The 21684-nt window shown below is 31.5% G+C and overlaps 1 long non-coding RNA gene across 1 annotated transcript; it reads left to right on the top strand.

The window, feature by feature from the left end:
• The first annotated feature begins 6511 nt into the window (after positions 1-6511).
• LOC127720247 (uncharacterized) lies at positions 6512-19614 on the top strand. The gene is made up of 5 exons (XR_007990679.1): positions 6512-6657; positions 12321-12365; positions 12916-13022; positions 13355-13923; positions 16401-19614. It is a non-coding gene; the product is annotated as an uncharacterized LOC127720247 (long non-coding RNA).
• The last annotated feature ends 2070 nt before the right edge of the window (positions 19615-21684 follow it).

Genomic DNA, 21684 nt, shown 5'->3' with positions numbered 1-21684 from the left:
ACTGATGGAATAAATTATATATTGTTTTCATTGTTTTTTTTGGTTTTTCTTTCTTTTTTTTTTGGATAGTAAAATTGAGAATGAAAATGGGGAATGTGTCAAAGAGACAACAAGCCGACCAAAGAGCAGACAACAGAAAAGAGCGCTATTACATTAGGTATCCATCGTCTTCATATATATCAGTTCACAAACTAGAACAAGCTGTGGTCCGCATTCACTGCAGAATTGCTCCTGCTATATGACCCCACCACTTTTTCTTTTATGGCTATCAGTGAGGGGGTGGGACATAGGGCATTGATTACCAGTTCCCTCCCCCAAACTCCTACTTCAACCCGTATTCTGTTCCTCTGCACTCCTATTTTTTTCGTCAAGCACAAATTATCCCTGTTTTAACAACCATTACTCACGGTTAACACCACCCTGACTGCAGCTTCCATGCACCCAATTCCCATTACCAGCCCTCTCATTCCAGTGTTCCCATAATTATCCATCCCCTTATCAGTGTCGCAATGACTCGCACCCATTAGCAACCCATCATTTGGCCGCAAATTATATTATACTACCTGTTTGTTTCCTATATGCAAAAATTACGAGTCAGGACTTTTGCTTTAATAATGGCCATTTGTTTAATACATCTAGTTTTCAGCTCGCATTCGTATTTTTACTGTCAACTATATATATGGCATCAACGCACACAAGAGCAATACAAATTATCTCTTCACAAATTTGTTGTCCAAATAATAAAAATGTACTCTTTCAATAAATATTCTTGCAATAAATTCATAGTCACTTTTATAATTTTCTATAGCAAAGATTGAAAAAGAATCAGACTTTCATACACTCAATTGCATTTTCTACATGAGAAAATGCCTGTTCCAAGTCAGGAATATGACAGTTGTTATCAATTCGTTTGATGTGTTTGTACTTTTGATTTTGCCATTTGATTATGATTTTTCCGTTATGATTTTTCCTCGGAGTTCAGTATTTTTGTGATTTGACTTTGAAAGTTTCAATGTCTTAAATTGTCATTCTTACCTTTTTATTTAATGGCGCTCTTATAACCCTGTTATGAATCTTTTTTTTTTAAATCCACAAAGATTACACAGCAAATCTATTTATAGTGCTTTATTAAACTTTTCTTTGTGGTCCGTAGGTGAGGAACTAATTATAAAACATGGGTAAGCAAGATAAATACCTAGAAGATGTTTTAAAAAATAGACTATAGTTGATGAGGTACCTCCTCATGTAACAAGATTTATCTCCCTTGTGATTAAAACACATTGAGATTGATATTGAATTATCTACCTTTAATAACAGCCAGTACCAAAGCACAATTATTTCTTTTGTGATTATTTATTGGTTACCAATAGTTAAATAAAAGAAAAAGGATAATACCTTCAATTTCGAGTTCTCACAAAAGCATTTTTACCAGTTATTATAATTTTACATTTAAAAACCCAAATTTAGATGTAAAGGCTTCTTTACTCAAATTTTCCGATACATTATGAAATCTACATAATGAATTTTAGTTTGATAAGGAATATGACAGACGAGATTATAGAACATAATACACTGCAACACTAGTTTTCCTTTTAAGGGCTTTTTGTATTGTGCACTATATTTAGATATTCTTAAATAGCGGATCTGATATGACATTTAATTAATAAGATTATCAGAAATCTGATCTATTATTTATATTTAATATTTACTTCTTCAACAGGATATCGGTTGTTGCTATTATTGCTATATTTCATGGAACTAATTGTTGATTTGAGAAAATGCCGTAATATATATTTAGGTTGAAAGAGGATATGACTTACAAAAAAAGAGAATACACAATCATATAATACACGGTAACAATAGTTTTCCATTCATCGGATTTCTTCCTTGTGGATAATATTTAAATATTGTTCAACACCGGATCTTTTTTTGTTTGTTTATTCTGACATGCAATTAAATATATCAGATAAATCTTTACTATTAACTTCGTAACTAGGATCTACATTAGTTTATAAATACCTTTGCTCTATTTTATTTAATTAATTGTAGCTTTGTTAAATCTATTTGGTATTAGGTCAATACGAGATACGTCAAACGAAGTTAGAGTAAACAGAAATGGCATATGTATTACACTGCAACAATAGTTTACCTTCAATGATTTTCTTTCTTGTGTGCTATATTTAAATGTTGAATATTGTGAAACACCGGACCTATTTTTTGGTTTATCTGACGTGCAACTAGATGTATTAGATATCTGATCTTATATTTATTAGTTCTGTGTCCGCCGTCACCAGGATATTTGTTAGTTGCTATTTTGTTTTACTTTATTGATTGTTGCGTTGCGAAACTTACATTGAATATAAAAATAAGGTTCAATTGAAGTGAATGTAAGCAGTAATGTGCAAACATACGGCCTTGAACAATGAGACAAACCCATACCTTATAGGCACTCCAATTCCTATTCAAATGTAAAAGCGTGCCCAAGATAGTTAGGTTTTCTTAACACATTGGAATTAAAACTGACGAATAGCAAACATCTACTTGATCGTAACAACTTGCGTCAATTTATAATATATATGTATAGATTAAATGAAATAACGAATTAAAGAAAATATATAAAATTATAAAAAAGGTAAACTGTTAACCTTTAAAAAAATATTTGGCGTGAATTGTAGACATAATCCCCTAATAATGCAAGATAATGACAATAAACTTTCTAAAATCGAATTATTTGAAAGACTTTGGCATTTATGAACAATAGGAATGTACTTTTATAAAATCAAATCAATCTAAATTTTCAAACGTTTGTACTTTGATGAAAGAAAATTTGGAATTATTAATGTTTTCAATCATTACTGAACGTCTATAACAAAAACTTTCATTTTTATTATTTTTTGTTGTTGTTGTAAATAATAGACTAATTATCTACATAAACCAATGCAATCTAAATATATAGTGATGTTTCTTGTTTATTATATGGAATATAATATTTCACACTAGCAGCAACATAACAATAAGGTCGAATATCGTGGTACACTATCGGTGTTCGTGATTGTTTTCCCCCTGGACAAATCCCACATTCTCCGATGTTCCTGTATACAAATATCAGAAAAGAACAAATTATAATTGAAAATAATTAATAACATGAAACATAAACTGATTCGTGTTTATAGAAAGTTCTTGAAATGATAGAAAAGTGGTAATTCATTCTGAGAGTTAAAAATAGAAAGAGTCAGGTGTTCCCTTTCTTTTGCGGTATTAAAAAAATAGCAATTTTTTAATCAATGTTTGTAATTCCGAAAAACTTAAAAAGTGCACGCGTATGAATGCCTTTTTAAAACAATATTGTTACATACGAATTTAAAACAAATGCGTTATGTATTTTTTATAAACAATAAATTAAAATTGAAAGATACCCGCTTTCATATAAGCCTCTTAGATACATTATTGTTTTAATTAGTGGTTAATGGCGTTAAACTAGCTGTCTGTAACTTCGAGTACTTTCAGATATGTTCGTAGTGCTTTTTGTTGTTAGGGATGAGGAATAGATACATAACCTGCCACGTCCGGTCGGTGAGTATGTTAGATGTTCTGCTTTGTATTGATCTGATGAGTTAAGCCTTTTTACACTGATTTTTATTGTTTGTTCTTATGTTGTACTGTTACACCACTGTACCAGGTTAGGGGAGGGTTGAATGATCATAAATATGTTTAACCATGCCACATGCTTTATGTGCCTGTCCCAAGGCAGGGGTCTGAAGTTAATTAGTTGTCGTTAGTTCATGTCTGTAATATTTGTTTTTTGTAAATTGTTTTGTTACAAATTATGCCGTTATTTTCTAAATTGAAATATTTTCATGTCGGGGCCTTGTAAATCCGACTATACGGTATGAATTATTCTCATTATCAAATGCCGTACGATTTCCTACAATTGCTTAAATTCACACCATTCCAATGTTAGTGGAAAGTTGTCTCATTGGCAACCATTCCACATCACCTTATTCTTATATTGGATGGACACAATAACGGTCTGTCCTGCTCATTTCTTCAGACGACGAAAGCAAAAAATGTTTCCTTGCAACTTACGATCTAATACTTCGAATCAGTAAAATTTACAAATCTAAATTTTAATTATTTGTTTATTAAAAAAACTGGTGGAGTCTCGGTTCATCGTTTTTAAACCTTTGATTTTGATCGTCTGTGTTGTGTTTGGTTCTTTGAGAATACTTTTTTACTTATCAATATTCTAAAATGACTTCAAGAATAATTTCATGTTGTCTGTTAAGGGTGGCGACGTTCAGTCGTATAAAAAAAAGATTTCAACAAAATGTAAGGGTATTGAAGAATACGTTTTCACAGCCAAATTTTACTCATGGGAATTGCAAATGAATCTCACGTTAAATTCACGTAAAATGAACTTAAACATGAAACTGACTTGAACTTTCATGTGCATTTAATGTTATTGCATGTGAAACTTTTCACGGATCTTTCACGTTAATATTTCAAAAAAGAAATTGGGAATTTTTTCATGAGACATGTATTAATCAAGTTTCGAATTTTAAAAATTCACGTGAATTTCATGTGAAAAAGGTTAATGTGATTTTCATGTCAAATTCACATGACCTTCAAGTGAAACTCACATGAACTGATTTCACGTAAGTTCAACATGTAAGTTGTACAGCTGATCATAAATGAAATACTAAGGAAATAAAACGTTTTTTGTTTTTGTTTGTTTTTTTACTATGTTAAGTGAGTAGGAGTGAGGGGATTGCCTAGCAGATTTGTTTTTTCTTTTTAAATAATTTCATTAATTAATTGTTATACGTGAAATTAAAACCCTACTAAACGTAAGGCTGGTTTTATTTTGTCATATAAAATTCCCTTAATTCACTCTACAACGTCTTTGTTATCAAGTAGAAAGAAACAGGAAAATGAAATATAATCTTTGAAAAGTTCCTTCAAAATCGGTATCTAGCAACAAATGACATGCATAGTACTTCTCCTTTGAGGTATCTGCTCATAGAAAAAAATGACACCTAAATGCAAATTGATCAACATGTTATTGTAAGGAATTAAAAAATATATTTAAACTTCTAAATTCTTTGTAATTAAATTACAAAAAGCAAACTATATTACTGTAAAAGTGACATTTAGCAGGAAATGGAAATTAAATATTATTCCTGTGAGGAGATATATATTTACAAATATAGATTATTAAAATGTTGTTTTGATAACATGGTTTCGCGCTGATTCAATGCTTTGTAACCGGGCAAGCTATATAAAAGCCGTATGCTCTAGATTTATCGTATAATCATTATCCGTTGATTATTGTAGATATTTGTTGTAATTATGAACACAGTTCGACTCATTTAATGTCGGAGTTCTTATGCTAATAGATTGTTACGTTGCTGGAAACACATATCCGCGGAAGAGACAATATAACATAAAGTTACTTTCATTTATTACTAAAAACTTTTTCGAAATATATAAAAAAAAAAATGAGAAACAGATAAATTTGCTGCTGCATATCGTACTTGGAAAATCATGTCTAAAGGATTAAGCACAAGAGGACTTTTACTTTTCCTTATTTATATAGGTAAGTATTGAGGGTGCTAAATCAGAGTATTGTTAATAAACAAGTGTACACATTATTGCTGCCTTGTTTGTATAAAACACAACAAATATACACATACATGTGTGCTTTATCTGTAAACAAGTTCATGAAGTTTGGTGAACGAAAACAAATAGATATATTCGATCAACATTAAACTAATCCTGATAGGGAGACTTATATTTCCGCACAACAAAGTTAACGTACAATTTTTCTAGTAGCTTTACTAGGCGGTAGTTGATCAATATATTTGATAAAATATCCACATACTAGTAAATGTTAAGACATGTTATGACAATTCATAAGCGAAAAACAAAGCACGAAACATGAATACTGTATAGTTTACAAGTGTTTAAAAAATATATTTTATTGTTATATGCATCAATTATATGAAATCTGATAACGTTTCTTTTGCATTCCTTTCTCTCCTGAATATGGAAAAGCAATAATGCAACTGGACCTAAAAAATCAATCAAATATTGATTGTATGGTATGTAGTGTACCTTTTGTCAATAACGTTTTCAAGAATTGACAATTGATATCTTGAAATAATGGATCCATCGGCATTCCTCTGCCGTCTTAAGTCAAAATCTACTTTTTTACATTTCTTTTTTTTTTTTGTTATTTAGACAATTGATGTTTAAATCACTTGTGTTTTTTCAGAGTCTTTATATTTAGGGATTTACATTCATTAGGTTCATGTCTATTAGTTGGTTACTGTCACCATTAACGTATGTCCAACATGTCTTTTTATAACACATATACAAGTAAACAAACATTCTTGCCCACAAATGCATCATAATCATTGATAATGTTATTTACACAAATCAGTTTATCCATGTGTGCAGAAAATTACTGTAACTTCATTTAATTTCTATTTTTATTTTATTTTAGATTTATTCACTTCTTCAACATCGTACAGTGTGAGTGACGCAAATAATCTTCTCGACAAGTTATTTAATCAGTCTGGTTACAATAAACTGGTCCAACCAGACAAACAAGTAATTGTATTTGCAGGATACACATTGCAGAGTGTAAATTCATTAGTAAGCATATCAAGTTTTTGTTTTCGTTTATCTACAAGATCACTTAAAACTTTCCTAAATGTTTAACAATAAAAACAGCAAATCAGAAAAAAACAGAAACACATACAGATAATTATGGGTAAATAGGAACCTTGATGACATGTAAAAGGGAATATATTTCATATATTAAATATAAGGTAAGGAGATGCGATATGCTTGCTAATGAGACGACTTCCTTGACAGTAAATCTACCATTATACCGTTTGTCATGAATCAGAGCAAAAAAAATATCTGTTCCCATTTTACTCATAAATATTTTGTGAATTTGAAATGAATAGAAATATATACCAATGTCGATTCAGAATGATGATGTGTTTAACAAAAATCTCGGTAAGCGTGGAGAGCAAGCTGTCGATCCTACCAATGGTAATTGAAAAATGAATATCAAGAACATCAGTGTGATTCGTAAATCAAATTATGCAAGCTGCTTTTTCCCAAAGAAATGATTTGAATGTTGAAGTTAAGGAATTCACTGATTTTACAAATTTAATCTTTCTCCTTCTTTGGTAGCCTTAGCATCCTGCATATCATTCAATCTTGATTGCTTAATGACCAGCGGTCATATCCAAGCAAGTGTGTTTCGGAATTTATAGATACATTTAAATACATTTGTATGAATCAAGGTACATGGGAAATCCTGTATCATATGTTAAGTTGTTTTTCTATCTATATTCCTTTAATTTATGAAAACAACATTTTACCTAAGTATTACTATGATTATACTTTTTAATTTCGTAACTTTTGATGTGTGTTGGTCGTCACTTTATTTAAAAGATGTGCATTTTTGTGGTTTTCTTTCATTCCATCAAATTTTGTAATTCGTTTTGCTAATTGATTACACAATTGTTTTGTTAGTTTCAGAGGTTGAAAAACCTTGGACAATTTTGTAAGACTGTCTGTGAATATCTAAAATGAATCCATAGTTTTAATCCTGGATTCTATGGTGCGTTTATATAATTTCTATGTACATGTACGAATATTAATCCATACTTTATGGAATTCTTTTTTCCCTGGATGGTGGTATTTGCGGAAAACGTTTTAGCGTATTTATAGGACATGATATCGGGAGAAACAAAACGGATGTATAAGCGGCAAAGTACATCTCATTTTAGCGCCAGATATTCTACCCATTTTAGCGAAAAGTGAAATTATCAATGGCCATCTTAACGGCAATTTATTTTCATAGAAGAATGATGAATGTTGATAGTATCAAGACAGTCCAAAATAAAACATATAATGTCTATAAAAATACAGCACTAAAAGTATAAAGAGTTAAGTCAAATGATTAACTGTCGGTTGATGTCCCAGAGAACGTACGTAATTTGGCTCATAATATACCTCATGTACAAAGGCTGTTCGTAAAATTGTGATCGGAACTATTTCTTTTGATCATTTTCTATAGATTGAAGAGCAGATTAAGCGGTACTTATTATTGTAGTATATGGTCTTGTTATTAATTTGATGAAAGTATCCAGAAAACTTAAATTTCTAGGTGACTTTAGCCATCACACTTAGCACTTTTGTTTTCATCTGTTTTATTTATCAATTCAAATCAAGCATCTAAAAATAGTAGCTATACTAGTTTTTAATAACTGAATTAGTTTATATGTGACAGCCCTGTTAACATATTTTAACTATTTGGACTTTCGACATTTTGTTCGATGAGCCGTATGTTGATACCATTCAAAATCTATTTATCTATTCCGAGCAGCCATTTAAAACACAGAAACAACTGTAATGACTCTCGGCTGATTATGTAAATTATGTGGAAAAGGTTGTCTTACCCAACACATCTGATTGGGGTCTAACAATTATTGCTGAATTTGGTGTCTTTTGATTTGCAAATAATCACTGTAAATAAGGAATTAATAATGTTAAAACACCTTTATTGAAAATATGTAATTCTGTACAGATTTTAATTTCAAGTCTATTAAAGTATTGTTGGACTTTAGTTGTTAATAGAAAAGTATAAACAGTGCTGGTAATATTTTGAAATTTATTTCCAAAATATTTGCTCTAAAAAAAGGGAAAACAGTACACACCATCAAGATGAACATACATTTGGTTTTGTAGGCTTATCAATTAATGAATTTATACTCATGGTAGAGGTGGCATATATAAATTAAATGTCCAATTTCATTTAAGTGTAGCTCTAGATCTGTGTTAAGTAGCAGCAGTAGCCTATTGGGTTTCCTATGTTCTTTAGAGAAAACAAAACACCAGAATCCTCATATACTGACATATATAATGAATACAAGATTGTGCTATCAAACGAACCGATTTACATAAAATAATATCATTGGGTAGAGCCAATTAGATGCTGCAAAATCAAGGGTCAAGCTTAAATAAAAAGATAATGACCCAGCACATTGCAAATTTAAATTATAGTCCTGAACCTTTTGGCTAGTTTTTTTTCATATCAACCAATATCACCTTCTGTAATCCTCGGCATTTTACTGCGCAACGTTCTCAACCGGACCTCGTTCAAACGAAAGGTATTTACCGAGCGCATTGCAAACTTTTGGCTACTGCAAAGATTCAAAAATCTAAGTCAATGTATCACCCACTGGTTATATAGCTTGTTGGTTCTTAAAATGATCTTTGGTTGTCGGTATCATTATTGGTTGCATGAATTGGTCGCTAGTTTTGATGAACGGGAAATGACGGTGACACTTGTCTGCACTGTAGGAATGTATAAAATATACAATGTAGATAGTGATTCAATTTTGCTTAATAAAAAGAAAACATATGCATATAATTTTGTTTAACTCAATCTAAAATAATTTAAAATCAACACACGGTATAACTTTAATATAATAACCCCGAGCCGAATTATGTAGATGTATGTCTTGCATGCTTACAATTGAAGATTGATGTATCAATAAGTAGGCAGAACAGGAAGACAAACTTAAAGTACCAAAACTAACAATGCGGTTTTCGTCTCTTTCCATGATAGAGACAAAAGGTGTGTTCCTGCTCTTCAGTCATTATCTATTGACATTAACGTTTTTCAGTTTAAAAATGTTTATATATATATATATTTGTATATACTCATATAGTCCGATCATACGCGTATGGTCCGGATAATTTATTGATGATTGTAAACATCGAAAAGGTGTCGCATAATTAAGAGTTCCTTAAAATGAATTTTTTACGTATTCAACCATACGGTAATCAATGCTACAGGATTAATCAAACAAAGTGTAGTTTATTTAATAGTAAGAAACATTATCATTTTTAGATTGAAATTTCTTGAATATTTCAAATTGCATTTAGATATTTGAAGTGTTCTTGCTCCTACTGATACGATCTTACATTAACATTGAGATCCGGGTATATATTAGGTGCAAACAGACATGATCATTTAAGTGAAAATAAGTAGAAATTACATTTTCTGGAATGATAATTTAAACACACAAAACAAAAACAACCAAAGTGAGCTGTGTGTTCCTGTGAACGCTAGAATTTATTCGAAAAATACCAATATGGTCTGAATACTCTTATGGGTTGGCCCTTTAATAACCAAACGAGTATAATACTTAAATGGTCCGACCATACGCGTATGGTCCAAATACTGATGTCCGGAACATATTTACATCTCCCAGTTTATACGAAATTTCAGAGCTAGGACTTCCCATCATGATTTCATTAATATAGGTTTTCTGCTTTAAAGAGAACAATGAAACCAGATGTTTGGAGGTATGAAGCTGAAATCATCCCTTCGAAAATTTTACGGACGAAATCGGGAGTTGGTCGTGCGTTATGGAATGATAACATATATGTTCCAATTAAATTTTCGTAACACCTTTCCCGTCCACTTTCCGCGAATGTGATCTACCGAATTATAAATATCACAAGGGTTTCACTTACCTGAGCAGCACAATCGGTGCCACATGTGAAGAAAGATGAGTCTTCCCTGTCGAAGCACCTAATATCACCCCTAGTTTTGTAAAAAAAAGGGGTTTGTGTTGCTCGGGCTTTATATTTTAGTATTGTTCCTGTTGTTTTTAAATTAAGGTAATATTGAGAAAAAAAAATGTAATATCATTTCAAAAGCTTCCGAAACTAAAAGACGACAAAGAAAATTATACAAGATAACTGTATTGCACTTGTCATTATCAAACTGCTGATTTAAAATGTTTTGGTGAAGGAGAAGATTGCCAGAAAAACAAATGCACTACAAAACACTTGTGCACTATTTTTAATACGTTAATTAAGAACCATCACTAAACATGTCATTGATGTATTGTAAAGTCAATTACGGCATGCATAGCTATGTTTCCTTTTTTTTTTTGGATTTGGCTTTACTTTTGCTCTTGTTTGGTTTATACGCTTTGATCTCGGGCATCATTGACGAGACATTTATTCTGAAAATGCGCATCTGATGCAGTAAATCTGGTGAAACTTATGTTACCGCTACCATTGGGTCGATACATCTGCTACTGGACTTGTTCGTCACAGAGAGTATCATAAAAACTGACAAAATAAAAGGGAAATTTCTGAACAACAAATTCAAATGAAAACAATATCTGTATTTTCATGTCAGTATCGATGTTCCTACTACTGAGCTATTGAGATAGAAATATACAGGGATGAGTGTGGTCTCTCATTGTGAACTCGGATATATTTTTAGTATGAAAGGCATTTTGCAATAAAATCTGAGACAGCAAAAGAATATTATAGCCTTGAAAGTGGATTATTGGAATCTCAAGATCGTTTTTGGGCTGTGTTCTGTTTCTGTGAGAACGCAAGACAAAATGAATGTCAAATATATTAGGATCAATTTTACATAAATAATGTATATTTTCTAACTCTATATTGCTACCTTATACCTTCGAGGATAAAACGTCCACCACTAGAAGTATCGACACAATGGTAGTAATTATGTTAATATTCATCAATAAAACAGAAATTTCACTAGCAATCACATATAACTTTTAAAAAACTTTTTTCATGTTCATAGGACAAGACTCATAGAAATAATATATATAGAATTTAAAACTGGTTTTCACAACATTTACGTGTATATTTTTACATTTGTGCTTATATTTTTCAAATGTAAATATATTTTGTTGATTGATTGTTGGTGTTGTAATGCCACTTTTGTGCTATTTTGTGGCGGCCAGTTTTTATTGTTGGAAGAAGCCGGAGTGCCCGGAGAGAAACTACCGAACTTAAATAAGAAACCTAAAAGTCCTAGTCAATTAAGATTGGAGTCGGAAAAAAAATAAATAAGATTGGAATCGAGTGCACCCGCACGAGCGGGGTTCGAACTCACAACCTCAGTGTTGACTGGCTAGTGACTACAGTAGTAGAACTACGTAGACCACTTGGCCACCGAGACCCCTAAATATATTTTTAATGTGCCATTTATCATGTTTCTCTGAAAGTCTAAACGTTACATAGATACATTTTTCGATGTGCATTTGCAGTTTTAACAGTTGGTTACAAAAACTCATAAAATTACGTAAGATCGTCCATGTTTTGTCTGTCTTGTTATTGAGTTACAATCGCTGTTTTAATTTAATGTTAACATTTCATCTTGTGTTTATTTCTTAGTCATATTTTGAAAAATGTGAGTTTTATCACTTCTTTATTATGATCCATTTTTTTGATTTTTTTAGGATATCAAGAAACAGATATTTTCGACAACAGGATTTTTTACCTTGGTCAGTAAATCTATTTATGGTCTAATATTTGTTTTTTGGGCAAAAGGGAAAGGAACTTTAGAAATTATTTTAACTTGACTAATATATGTTTTCATGGTGAAAACCCGAATTTATTTGTTGTCAAAATGAATTAAAGCAGGAAACAGCTAAAATGATTTTGTTGGTTGAATCTTCCTTAAAAATCAGTCAAGAATTGAAAGGCTATATGTTTACTTATAGTTGCTAACATTCACGCCAACGTGACTCTTGTGGATAGTTGTCAATCATTGACAATCATATTACATTCCTTTACTATTATATGCTTTATATAACTTAAAAAATCTGATTTTTAATCATTTTGTTTTTTTATTTTGAACGTTGATATGAAATAAATGTGGTATGATTGCCCCTTGCAATGTTGCCGGATATTAATAAGTCCCTACAGAAGGATTAAAACGCTAGAGAAAGAACATTTGTTTTGGGGATTTTTCTTTATTCAAAATATCATTATGTGCATAGGAACATTTTGTCATTCGTATATCATTTGTGTTTATTTTGATGTTTATTTCAGGAATGGCAAGACGACCGATTGAAATGGGACACAAGTTATGGAGACATTCAATCAGTATTTGTACCAGTTGACCGAGTTTGGCACCCCGACTTGGTTGTTCTTAACTTGTAAGTATTTGAAGAGTGTACACTTCCAATGTTAAAAAAGGTGTTGTCAAGTTTATAGAAATGTTTTCATATAAAAGCACATACATCTTTCTGAATAAAAAAAACAGCCATGTAACTTAATCATACATATTGACGAGCTTTAAACATCTTCTGTTACCACATACTTGTAGATCTATATCTTTTTAATATTTTTGTCGTTTTTGTACTGTCTCACTGACGTTTATCTAAATTTGTTTTGATCACTGGCAATTTATACATTTAAAAGTTATATTTTTTCTCGTGTTGTTTTGCTTACACATCTTAATAAAAAAAACTTTATAATTTCAAATTAGAATTCACGAGTTAGAGCGGAATCTTGGTGCTGAAAGACCAGTTCGAATACATAAGGACGGAAAGCTGGTTTGGAAACCAATCGCAATGCTGTCCACGTTTTGTTTAACTCTTGTCTACTTCTTCCCATTTGACCGTCACACATGCAGTTTAGAATTAACTAGCTTAGATCACCCTGTATCGGATGTCTGTTTAAAATACTTTAAAAACCCAGTAGATATAGATGTACACTATTCACAGGCGGATTGGCAGGTTATAAACACCTTAAATAATTACAATTCTACGACAGCATGCCCAGACTTATCAGGGTGGCCAGAATGGCTAGGATTGCCAGAATGGAACTCGTATTTGTTTTTCAACCTGGAGTTAAAAAGGCTTCCTGGGCATTACATAATGATCGTTTTATTTCCAACCATTCTTACTGCAGTATTAACATATGCTGCATTTTTTCTACCACTTAAATCCGGAGTCAGGATTGGATATATTGTTACAGTGGTACTTGCTTATGCGGTGTTATTGACGTTATTTGCAGAGACAATGCCGTCATCTACAAAATTTCCTTCAGTTCTAGGTAAAGTTACAATTTATAAACATATTTGTACACTCGTTTCTGTCCTTTTCGTAATTTACCCAGATTCGAAAGACATTGTCTGATGTTTTATGTTTTTAAAAAAGAAAGTCAAAGAACGCATCTTAAGATACTTAAGAATCTGGTTGGTTATATCGATGACTTTTTAGTACATACTTATTCTAATTCCAACATGTATTTATTGGCTATACAATAGTAGTCAAAAGTTTCTCCTTAAAAATCAAATTCAACAATGATAGATTTAATGATTCTAACAAGTAATGACAATGCAATCAATTGAATATTTTAATCAATTACTTGGGAGGAGGTGATCCAAACATTTTTTCACAATCACCCGTGTCTTGGCGATGCCAATGGGAACCTTTGGTAGTTTTCCATAGTTACAGTTTCAACTACATGTTTGCTTGTTTTCGTGCCTTTAAATCTAAATGAGAGGCGAAAGGTACGAGAGGGACATATAACTCCTTATTTTCATATTCAATTTCCAGTAGATTTCAAGTTTTCGAGAATTAGTTTTCTTCTCTGATCATACAGCAAATGAATATTTTTTTTTACATTTGATAGACATGAGGATTATCGTGGATGAGCTTTTCATCCTTGACATGTTTGGGATTAAACCAAATGGGGGTTTCCTTTAAATTCTATGTATATGAAGATTTACGAGGATGAGTGTTTTATATTGAAGAATTTCATAAATGAGTATTTTTTTTCATCTTTCAGATAATACACAATGTATTTTTTTCTACATTCGATAAAATTGACAATATGGAGGCTTAGAAAGCAAAGGGACATAATAGAGGACACTTCGATGTATATTCCTTAAATAAACATCAATGTTGTGATTTTACACTATTGTTTCATAAAAAGGGTGAAGGTTTGGTACCATTAAAACATTTAAACCCGCTGCATTTGTTTGCACCTGTCCTAAGTCAGGAATCTGATGTTCAGTAGTTGTCGTTTGTTGATGTGGTTCATAAGTGTTTCTCGTTTCTCGTTTTATATATAGATTAGACCGTTGGTTTTCCCGTTTGAATGGTTTTACACAAGTATATTTTGGGACCCTTTATAGCTTACTGTTCGGTGTGAACCAAGTCTCCGTGTTGAAGACCGTACTTTGACTTATAATGGTTTACTTTTATAAATTTTGACTTGGATGGAGAGTTGTCTCATTGGCACTCATACCACATCTTCTTATATCTAATCAATGTATATATTTTCTTGTAAAAATCGCTTCAAACCATGCATAGGGACAATGGAAGATCGAATGCTATAGTCCTTGGATGAAAGTGATATGTTTAACTAGGTTTTAGGGAGCCAACCCCCTCCTTTTGTATTTCAGTTCCTTAGTAATCAATGTTCAAAGTTTTGCAGATCTATCATACTCTAGGATTGCGTAAAGTAAACACTTCTTAGACAGCTGCTGATTTGAAAGCTGTCATATATATATATATTTATATATTGATACTAATAACACTTCTAAATATTATTAAACGAAGGCGCCAGATCATTATACAAAACAAAACAATACAGTACACAATAGAAAAAATAATATATACGTCTAAAAAATGTGTGAAAACAACACCAATAGTATATAAAGAAACATTAAATACAAGTTGCAATAAATATTTCGCTAAATAGATATTCTTCATCAGTATTATTATAGTGATGTGATCATTCTAATGAAGGACATCTGCAATCCGAAATATCTAAAGACATTACAAACACCGTTTCCCCCTTTTTAGTATTGGTGTTGGTTTATACAACTTTTCAGGCGATTTCACCTGGATGGCTGTACGCGTCTGATGAAGCTAATTTGTTTAGCGAAATGTGACCTGAATTTATAAAATAAAATAAAATTTTTATAACACCCATTAGGATGTTATAGTTGAATTCTTAGATCTATATAAACGCATTCTGAGATATCTATAAACGCCTAAAAAGTGTACAATACAACACCAATTATATAAAAAAGGAAATATTAATTAAAACCGAATTATCTATAAATATTTCGGATAACAGATATCTTTAATCAGTATGATTATGATGAAAAACGAATCATATCAATCTATTGTGATTTAAGTATAACGATCTTGAATTTTATACAATTAAAAACCAGAGCACAAAAACGCTTGTACAATTCTAAAATTCAAAAATGACGTAGGTTATATATTTGTTGCTAAACTCTTAATAAGGGGTCGTCATCGCATTTTTTTTTTTTTACTTAAATATTTTCTCTTTTTTTTTCGGACAAATGTTTAGTAACTACACTCAATTCAACCACCTTATTGGTATACTGTGCTTCATCAATAACCATGTGCAGTATGTTATCAATACGTACATTTTGAATACTATCATTTAACAATGCAATTAACGTACTTTGAAATTGAAGCATAGTTCAAACCCTTGTCGGTTCATTAGTAAAATCGTTATCTTTGAATTCATTTTTTTTTATTTTGCAGTGGTGTTATTTACGATAACTTTAGGAATGGCTTTTTTGTTAATTATCATAACGATATTTGTCACGAGACTATACTATAAACCGAAACGGAGCATTGCTCCAAACTGGATGCATTCATTGGTAAGGAAACTCCGGAAGTTAAAGTGCAGAGCAAGAAGAATACATCATATTGAACAAAATCAGGCTATAGAAGATGGACGACCAAAAGAAGAAGTAGCAAGCGTTGCAAAATGTAGCCCATTAAAACCATACAGCAACAAGGAGCTAGCAGAATTCTTTGATTATTTGCTGTTTATTGTTTTTACAATTTTTTACATTTTTATGCTTGCAATTGTTCCAATCGGAGCGACCATATGGTTTTATATAGCTACAGGTAAACTCTAAATATGTTGTCGTCATCGCACTTTTTATCCTTTACTTTGATTTTTTCTCTTTTTTGTCGGGCAACAATTGCACAGTACATACACTCAATTCAACCACCTTGTTGGTATATTGTGCATCACCAATAATCATTTGTACTATGTTATCATTACGCACATTTTAAATACTTATCAATTATGGACTTTTGACGAGGTCAATACGTTATATATGGACCTATTCAGATTATATTGAACAAGGACGAAGTCAATACAATCTAACCGGTCAATATATAACGTATTGACTGAGTGAAAGTCCTTAATTTATATATTACATATGAAAATAATGAATTAGGAAAACGGCGTTCAATCCTCATTCTGTGTATTTTTAAATTGTATTTTGCAAGAATTTTAGCATGTTATTGAAAATATCAATATTCTTTGAACAACTTCATAGCTTTTTGCATTAGCTTTCTTGTATTCTTAGCGTCTGCATTTAACATAAATTCTTGAAATCTCCTGATAAACTTGCAAATTTTCTTTTCGTCTGCTGCGAAGCTTACTCCATGGTTGTTATGTGTGACGTCATGACATCATGAATCTAAATTTAGCAAGATGTTTTTATATTGACCGTCAATATACATATAAATAGAAACATAGCATCAATATACTTAAAAATAGAAACAAGGCTTCGAATATGTAACATAACCTTTGAAACACGTGATCGTAATATCCAATGAAAACAGTGGACTACTACACCTTATGTAATATTATCATTTACGTACAACAAAATACTACACATATAATTTGTTTTTTCATATTATAAATGGTTACGAGCATAAATATTTCAGCTGTTAAAATGTATTAATCGCCGTCGATATTATGTAAAAGAGATATTTATAATAAAGTATAAAATCTATATTTTGTGTACTTAGTTTAGACATTTTCGTATAGTTAACCCTTGAGCATTTCTGAATAGATATCAATTGCCGGACTGTGACTCTGGTGAGGTTAAATTGGTACCATTTATGTTGTTTGGCCTGCAGAGCAGTGATATCTAAGTATACGGTATAGGTTTTGCTCATTGTTGCAGCCCGTACTGTAACTAGTTATTTACTCTTTTTAACTCTAATTGACAGTTGTCTCATTAAGAATCATACCTCTAAATATGTTTTTGTAAATCTAATTTTCAAATCAAATTGGTCGGCACAAACTGCTAGATACCATTTATAAATTCGCAGCCCCTTTTTCAATGGTTTATGTAATAATTTTTTTCAATTTGTTGTTATATATTTTATATATGTTTACATTCCATTTTTGAATAAAGCTTCTTTGGGATTATGACAATTAATACTGATAAAATAGAAAGCAACATATACGAGCCAAAGAAGATATTATGTCAAGATCAAATGTTCAACTTTTACGGACTTGGTATATAATATTACAAACTATAATATTAAGTATATATCGTAGAGAGTCTAGAGAAGTTGCACCAAAATTATATTTACCAATAACCATAAGAATTTTAACTGATAAACTATTGTATTAAGAGCAACCCAAAAAGTTACCATGTCTTGGACAGTCGGATGAAGAGGGGACAGCTGCCTTTTCATGGATTTCCGTAAATTTTATGGACACCATCACAAATTGGTTGATCCATACGATGCGTCTGTGTCTAAACTAACTAAGGACAGTTTTACCACATCTTAGATAGTGGTTTACCATTTACGTCGCCTGGTCTTTTAAGTACCGAACATGACCTATTCCCGAATATGACTATTTTGCTGAGTGTGAATTCGCATTGCTATAAAACGTGTCACGGTATTTATTTATCCAACATTCATGTATTCAGTAATGATGTTGTTTTTGTAATTCTGATCGGATATTGTTAAATGTCTTATCGTTTGTAGTTGAAACTCTTTTTTTATTTTCTATTCGTATGTTAAAGTAAAGATAATTAATCACCCAGTTCTTTTATAAGATTTTAGTTTAACATGTTTAAAGCAACCATATGTACACTATTTATTTGTTTTACAGTTTGACCTAGACGAAATACGGATATAGCTAGATAAAACAATTAATTATCTAATTACTAACATAATTCTATATTAATATTATTGTAATTGTTATAAAATACATCAAATAACAAAATTACAAACCTAATCTTGATTTATATCTAATTTTTATAAATGTTCCTGTGACGTCACTTTTGTGGCGTTGTTCCAGTCGTGTGACGGACAGTTCGTGGTTCTTTTGTGCTGTTTTTGTGTGCTGTCCTAGGTTGTTTTACGTGTTCGTTTTTATTTTGTGGTTAGCATGTCGAAATGTTCTATTGTATTGTTTATTTGTGTATTTCTCTGTCCTGAATGTTCTTGCATTTATTTGTACTGTGTTCTTGTCATGTAATGATATCATTTTAGTGTTATATTTAACATTGTCATAAAAGCGCGAGGTTTGGCTAGCCACAAAACCAGGTTTAACCCACCAGTTTTTTTTTCTTAAAATGTCCTGTACCAAGTCAGGAAAATGACAATTGTTATCTTATAGTTCGTTTCTGTGTGTGTTGCATTGTCGTTTGTGTTTGTTGCACTTCAGTGTTTCTGTTGTTTCTTTGTTTTCCTCTTATAGTTGATGTGTTTCCGTCGGTTTAAGTTTTTAACCCGGATTTCTTTTCTCTCAATCGATTTATGACTTTCGAACAGCGGTATACTACTGTTGCCTTTATTTTCCTAACACTAGAAGGCGAAGGAAAAGCTAAGATGGAATAATTATACAACATTTTTCTTTTTTTTCTTTTTATTATATCATATTGTTTTTTTGAATGTTATATATATAATTTTTTAGATGTAATAAAATGCTTTGGCCACTATTTTTCTTTTTGCTTTCTTCCTGCTCCTGAACCATCTTAAGTCGAAACAGAAAGCGTGTGATGCAGATACAAAACATTAATGTGAATTATCAGATGTTTTGCAAATTTGGTTTAGTTTCGTGCTCAAATGGAAATTATAAAAAGAACAATATGCAACAGTGAATGAATGTGAAATAAAATTCATAAATGCTAAAAATAAAACGTAGATATGTGATTTTTTTTTTTACTCAATATAAAATTTTCATATAGACTAAAGTTCATGGGACACGAACTGTCATTTTACTATTTTTGCGCAACTGAACCATCTTCTGTTGCAACAGACATTGTGTGATGCAAATTTAAAGCATTAACGTGTAAAATTAGATGTATATCAAATTATTGATGGTTTTTGTACTAAAATATAAATTTTAAAAAGAACATTGCAACTGTTTTCATTGTCAGATTTACATGATTTAAATGAGAGTACAATGGGAATATGTGAATTGTTTTGATACATCACAAAAACTAAACGCCATATTTCTAACTTTGATCATTGTTCTTCGTGGTCTTAGAAAGAAGTCGCTAAGTTTTGTGTGCTCCTGGTTTATAACATCTAATGTAAGTATTGGAGATGATGCTCTGACAATGTCAACAAAAGCCCTATTGACTTTGCAAACAGTAGGTTTAAGTCATTGCAGCATAAATACACTATAGAAAAGGCCCAGTGAACATCGCTAACACCAGTTGTAGTATTTACAAGACAAACATGCTGAACTGAATTTGTACGTCGTGCTAAATAACAGGGTAATAGTTTGCAGGAAGACGTGTCTCCTAACCCGGACAAATTATTTTGACTCCAAGCCAACCAATCTTTGTTCTTACTTCTAAATGCCCCGTGTATAGCAGAGATACAGAAAAACTCATTTTAGAGTATGAAGTTCTACCCAGTCGTTGATCGAAGCCATGACCGTCTGAACTCGATACGAGCACGTTACGACGAGACCACCAAAAGGGTTAATCAAAAAAGGAAGTGGCAAATACAGATAGCTAGACTGTTTTTTATGACATTTCATAGATTTAGGTGAAAACATGAGTTTCCGAAAATCCCCCTTAATATTCATAAAAAATTCCCAAAAGAGGGACAGAATGTAAAAGTATAGTGTAATACGTCTCCAAGATACGGGCATATAACAAACGTTGTACCTGTTACTAGAACAGAAGAGGCCTCGATACCAATAGGACATTCAAAGCTCAGAAGTCGACGATAAAAATGACAAAGCTATGTCAAAAACGACACTTGATGAAAATACCTACACATCAAACTCAAACCCTACCGAAAGACGAATTGATTTACGGTGTTTCATGGGGGTAAGTTTATCCTTGTCCAGTAGTTGTACCCGTCGTGTTGTTAATTTTGTAAAACAAACAAGGGAAATGATGAGGATTATGATAACGAAAATTGAAACTTAGGGCATGGTTCACTCGTTCACAAAATATATATTTTGAACATGAACTAAATCAATTTCCATTTCGAACAGTTGTTTTTTAAATAAAATATAAAAAGATATAAACTCAGCTACAGAGTTAACATGGTAAATCTGGAGTTATTTGCAAGATCGTGCAAACTTATACTGTACATATTATATTAGAAATTAACGACAAATTCTTGTTACGTGTTAAAAATGAAAATAAATAGGTCAACGTAGGTCTTGATCGATGAGCAAAAGCAATACTGCATAGTAAGCTATACAATGCCTCGAAATGTCAAATGTAAAACTATTCAAACAAGAAAACAAACTCACGGCCTGATTGATAAAAGAAACAAAATGAAAGATGTACAAATATGATATACATCATCAAACGATAACCACTGATTTACAGACTCCTACCTTGGGACAGGTTCATACAGAATGTGGCCGGGATAAATATGTGAGGGGGTACCAAACCTTCTTCCTAACCTAGGAGAAGGGTGTAACAGTACAATATATGAACAAACAAATCAGTTGAAAAGGACTTTAATTTGATCCCCATAAACTTTAAGCTCTTTCTGCTCCATAAATGCCATCAGTTGATTTGATCAT

This window comes from Mytilus californianus, unplaced genomic scaffold (assembly GCF_021869535.1).
Source record: "Mytilus californianus isolate M0D057914Y unplaced genomic scaffold, xbMytCali1.0.p SCAF_11, whole genome shotgun sequence".
Taxonomy (NCBI): Eukaryota; Metazoa; Mollusca; class Bivalvia; order Mytilida; family Mytilidae; genus Mytilus; species Mytilus californianus.
The sequence above is the reverse complement of the archived record's forward strand: the minus strand, read 5'-3'. Positions and strand labels throughout refer to the sequence as shown.